Source organism: Magnolia sinica, chromosome 6 (assembly GCF_029962835.1).
Source record: "Magnolia sinica isolate HGM2019 chromosome 6, MsV1, whole genome shotgun sequence".
NCBI classification, from domain to species: domain Eukaryota; kingdom Viridiplantae; phylum Streptophyta; class Magnoliopsida; order Magnoliales; family Magnoliaceae; genus Magnolia; species Magnolia sinica.
Window position 1 is genome coordinate 15,526,426 of NC_080578.1, and position 6,572 is coordinate 15,532,997.

Here is a 6,572-nt window from a genome sequence, read left to right on the forward strand (position 1 = left end):
TAGCACTGAACTCGCAGGAGGGGTCACAATTGAATACAAGCCCCCAAAATTGAATGGTTAGGATCATCAGATTGGTAAAGTTTCTAGAGGGAAAAACTCAATACTAATTAGTGATGAATAATACACACTGTTGCTTCCTCTGATATTCAGTTACATGTGATACTTGCGGCTGAATTAATTCCAACTGAACAACTTTGACCCTGAGCAACAAAATAGGCAGATACGTCAAAACTGACAATATATAATCAAGATCTGAGAAGACCAATCACATATTTAGCCACTTGCAAAATGTTGTTTAAAATGATATGGTGATTATCATAGGGTAGAATTCATCCTCTAAGAATGGGTTATCTATTGCATTCGGTACAAAAATGACTTTCAAACATAAAAGCAAACAAAAAAGAAATATTTAAATGGAATAGCTACAAAGCACATTTTTAGAAGAAGTATTGCTTGTATTGCAATAGAAATTGTCTAGTGTACAAGTGTAGACTTGGATAACAACTAATCAGTTATTGCTGCTCCTAATGTAAGATTAGGCTATTGGTTAGGTAAGGAATATAAAGGACAATTTATGTCAAGGAACATGAAAGATGATTGAAAGATAAATTTAAGGTATGAGACATCTTATTTTATTGAAATCCTTTATTATTTATAGATCTTGTGATAATTATCTAGATGTTTTTTGTCACGCCCCGAAATTCGAGTATAGAGTGTGCACCCTCAGACCCGAGTTTCGGCCCATGACACGTACACTGAATGTGCTAATTTCATTCAATTATACAATTATTCATTTCCCTACTAGCTCTACCGTAGATTTACATTCCATTCATACTCAACAACATCTAAAAAATAAGAAACGATCATTTATTCCAATAATTAATCATAAACATAACTAAGGACCCTCTCAATTGAGATCTTATGAAATGAAATAAACACGTCCAACAACTTAAAAGAATTAATTTACAATTTAAGAAAATTAAATATAATTAAAGTAAAAATATCATGACTAGTTTGAGGCTGCAACTTCTTCTTTTGTCAAGTAAGGCAACGTGTCCCTTAAGTCCTTTCTGGCTTAACCACATATTTTTATTTTTGAGCCACCGGCCCACCCTCTTTCACATCTGTACGGTTTTTCCATCAATAAAAATATAAGCTGGCTAGGCTTAGTGATATAACCCAGCATGGTTCATAATCATATCAATTAAAATAATATAAAAATACATGTACAATGATGTAAAATGGGGTATAAATGCATCAGATAGGGTGATTGTCCATCTGCTTGGGTTGGAAGTCGTCAACCAGCATCCACCCGTTGGGTAGGCTTCCACCTTTCGGTAGACTTGGGCATAGCCCGCATCTGGTAACGCTCTACTAGGATCGACATTTCTTCTAGGGAGAGCCCCTAGGATCGACCATACATGCAATGCAATGAATGAGGGATGATATGTAAATGCATATTTTTCATATTTGGCATAGTTGTCTCGATTAAAATATTCACATATAAATTTATCGTACAATTATCATATCAAAATATTCAAACCAGTAAATCAATCAAACAATCACAATGATTTATTTTAATTTTAATGAATTATGAGACAAGTTGGGTTACTCACCTTAGTCTGATAGTGTAGAATCCACAGGGTAATTATATTGGTTTGAATTCAGAAATCCTATCAGTTATATCAACAACATTATTATTCATATGTTTTTATTACATAGTGGGGCCCACCTCTGATTAATATCTTAGGTGGCCAGATCCAAAATAATCAAATAATTAAAATTTATTTCCTATTTTTTTTCTCATTTTTAAGATTATAAATTTGAATGATAATTACTTGATCGGGATGATCCATCGGATGGTCAGATTATTCAGATTCTTGAGGTATTATGTTTTGCTTCTATACATTAGATGGATGGTGTGAATCTTACCACACATACACTGATGGCCCATCTCGACCTTCTACGCCAAGTGATACCAATACTTCGCAAAAATCTAAGATTCCTTTATTAAACATTTTTAGATCTGACTAATGTGGCCTACCTGATTGTTAGATTGATATAAAAATTATGGCCCTTATATATTTTGGCCTTAAGGATCATATGATTCGTACAGATCTATCTTAGCACAATCAGATTCCATCCATTTTATTTATTCATAAAATATTACTAATTAGATCAAAATCATAAAAACATTACTTTATTAAAATTGACTCTACACACCTATACAATGATGGTGTGGATGATCCACGCCATCCATTATATAGATGAAGAAGAAATTAACAACATAATAAAAAGATTTAACGATTAGAATTTACCTGATCGAGCCTTCTTAGAATTTCCTCTTCCTTTTACTTTAGGCTTCCTATCTTTTTTTTTTTTTTAATGCAGAAACCTTCGTATCCCTTTTAAAAAAAATTCTCCTCCCTTATCCTGAATTTGAATTTTTTAATGATATTTAATAAAAAAATTATTATTACCACTTCAAGAATCGATCCCTAAACCTCTCTCTCAACTAAGAATTTCGCTACCAATTCAACTATTGACTTGTTTTTATTTTTTATTTTAAAATAAAATCTTTAAATATTTAATTTAGTTTTTTAATAACGTACCCAAATTTAAGATTGTTACATTTTTTCTCACATTTAGTTGATTATGCCAATTACTTTAAAACCATTGTCCTATAAATTATTCTTGTACCCTTGTCTTATAATAGCTTCAACACCGTTTTTCTCTATCATATTTTGCTTTCAAAACTTCTCGGTCATACTTGGATGTTTGACACCTTGATAAGTGCCAACTATAATTCCACAAATAACATTCAAAATATTCTCACTAGTCTTAAGCATGTTGTATATTTTCATGTAATGAAATGTGTTCCTTTTTAATTGGCTGTCTAATAACAATAAAAAATAGAGTACAATACACATGCACTTAAAATTTACACACGTGAAAGACAATTAAAACAAATTCAACTATCCAAATTATGTCTCAGTTGAAATGTAAAAATGTATAAAAAATTATACTTATTTAATAACATTACTATCATATTAGTGGACATTTATTGGATGGTTAAAATTGAAAATACCCAATGGTCATATTTCAACGAACAAGTTTTCACAGATAGAGGTTACGATTGCTCAACTAATCTGATTTTGGGACTCAAAATGAGCAAAGTGGGTTTGACGACATTTCAGTTAAATGTAAGTTAAACTAACGCAACGCGTACAGATTTACAAGTGCCCGCGTATAAAGCATCACGCGCTGCCTGACTATTATATACGAGGCCTCACCCAAAACGGTACAGCTCTTACCGTGGGAACCTCTTTGATGTATGTATTGTATATCCTCGTCGTCCATCCTTTTTTTTTCAGATCATTTTAAATTATGAGTCAAAAAATGAAGCAGATCAAAAGCTTAGATGGACCATATTTTAAGAAACAGTGGTGATTGAATGATCCACCATTAAAAACTTCCTTGGCCTCACTCTTATGTTTATGTAAGGTTTATTTTCCATCCAACCTGTAGATAAACCCCAAAAATCTGGATTAAGGGAGACAAATATCAACTTGATTCAGAACTTTTGTGGCCCACCAGAAGTTTTTAATAGTCATTCACCACTGTTTCTTAAGGTATAGTCCACCTGAGATTTGGATCTGCTTCATTTTTCGAATCATTCCTAAAATGGTCTGGAAAAGCGGATGGACGGGGTGGATATATAATTCATATATCAAAGTGGGCCCCACGGTTAGGGCCGCACCGTCTTGGGTAAGGCCGGTGTCGCACCTAACCAACTCCCCAATTTCAAAACGGAGGCGCGAGACGAGTTTGGGGGTTTGGCGAACTACAAAACCCCTGCTAGGGTCGAAATCGAGAAATGGAAATCCCCGATCCGGCCTCTCTCACATTCTCTGAAATCGAAGCTCCTTCCCGCGGGCTACAGAAATCTACGGTTCTTCGCTTCTCTCTCTTCCACCGACTTAGTCCGAGGTAACCTCCTCTTCTACCTATCCTGTAGAAGAAATGTAGAAAAAAACGCCCCCAGGCGTACCCACCGAGGCGTATCGAATCAAGAAGGGGCCTTTTTTGTATTCTAAATGAGGAATGATCCAGTAATATTGGGCAAAAGTGGGCCCCACATGCTGCGTGTATGCCATCCAAACCCTCCATCAGGTGTAATCCCCGATCCTTGTCTTCATATCTGTAAATCAGGCCAATCCAATCATAAGATGGACCACACCGCAGAAATCAACCGAAAACGCCCAAAGAAGTACAAATTCACGTGCCTGATTTTTTGGGGCGTTCCGTCATCACGGTGGGGCACACCTGATTGGATGGCATACACACATCATGGCGGGGCACATCCGATGCTCGGGTTGAATGGCATACACACATCATGGGCACACCTGATGCACGGTTCTGATGGCAGATGTGCATTGCAATAGGCCCCTGCTTTTGCTACCGCCAGTTTGTACGGTTCCATGGTTAAAATGTCACAAGCATCACCAAAACATGGTTCTCTCTCTCTCTCTCTCTCTCTCTCTCTCTCTCTCTTTTGGGACAGATTTAAATATATCCAATAATGAAGCACTTGAAGTTTGCATCGCAAAGTAGTAAATCTGAAGGATCAGATGGAAGTCGTAGTATTGTTGCTGGTACGACTCTATCTCTGAACTATGTTTATTTGAATAGTTTTCTTCATGCAACTGTTTAGACATTAGATAAAAGAAACATCCATTCGCATTCACTGTCGAGTTCTAGAATTTTATAATGTAGAGATGGAGTCCATAGGAACATTAATTGTAAATAATTTGTCAGGCTTTTTGCCTATGAGTTTTCTAAGGTTGTAATTTCCTTTTTCTACCTTTTAACTGCAAACACATGAATACATGTATCTAATACAATATTAGATAGAATAACAATGTGATGGATCCAGACAATGAATGTATTATGTTTAGGGCCTTTAGGCATGTAAGTATAGTATGTGTTGATGACCCATATCAATTGCATGTGTTGTTTAGTGGGTCAACTTCTGTTCTTATGTGATTTGGTTTGGTTTTTGGGCTTAAATGTTTGTTGGGGTAAGTCTTACGCCCATGGGATGATGTATTACAATGACTTAAAGGGTGAATGGTATACTTGCAATTTTGCATTAATTAGTGAAGTAATTAAAATTTATATTCTATTTTTTTTCTCATTTTTAAGATTATAAAATTGAATGATAATTACTTGATCGGGATGATCCATCGGATGGTCAGATTATTCAGATTCTTGAGGTATTATCATGTTTTGCTTCTACACATTAGATGGATGGTGTGAATCTTACCACACATACACTGATGGCCTATCTCGACCTTCTACGCCAAGTGATACCAATACTTCGCAAAAATCTAAGATTCCTTTATTAAACATTTTTAGATCTGACTAATGTGGCCTACCTGATTGTTAGATTGATATAAAAATTATGGCCCTTATATATTTTGGCCTTAAGGATCATATGATCCGTACAGATCTATCTTAGCACAATCAGATTCCATCCATTTAATTTATTTCTAAAATATTACTAATTAGACCAAAATCATAAAAACATTACTTTATTAAAATTGACTCTACACACCTATACAATGATGGTGTGGATGATCCACGCCATCCATTATATAGATCAAGAAGAAATTAACAACATAATAAAAAGATTTAACGATTAGAATTTACCTGATCGAGCCTTCTTAGAATTTCCTCTTCCTTTTACTTTAGGCTTCCTATCTTTTTTTTTTTTTTAATGCAGAAACCTTCGTATCCCTTTTAAAGAAAATTCTCCTCCCTTATCCTGAATTTGAATTTTTTAATGATATTTAATAAAAAATTTATTATTACCACTTCAAGAATCGATCCCTAAACCTCTCTCTCAACTAAGAATTTCGCTACCAACTCAATTATTGACTTGTTTTTATTTTTTATTTTAAAATAAAATCTTTAAATATTTAATTTAGTTTTTTTAATAATGTACCCAAATTTAGGATTGTTACATTTTTTCTCACATTTAGTTGATTATGCCAATTGCTTTAGAACCATTGTCCTATAAATTATTCTTATACACTTGTCTTATAATAGCTTCAACACCATTTTTCTCTCTATTATATTTTGCTTTCAAAACTTCTCGGTCATACTTGGATGTTTGACACCTTGATAAGTGCCAACTATAATTCCACAAATAACATTCAAAATATTCTCACTAGTCTTAAGCATGTTGTATATTTTCATGTAATGAAATGTGTTCCTTTTTAATTGGCTGTCTAATAACAATAAAAAATAGAGTATAATACACCTGCACTTAAAATTTACACACGTGAAAGACAATTAAAACAAATTCAACTATCCAAATTATGTCTCAGTTGAAATGTAAAAATGTATAAAAAATTATACTTATTTAATAACATTACTATCATATTAGTGGACATTTATTGGATGGTTAAAATTGAAAATACCCAATGGTCATATTTCAACGAACAAGTTTTCACAGATCGAGGTTACGATTGCTCAACTAATCTGATTTTGGGACTCAAAATGAGCAA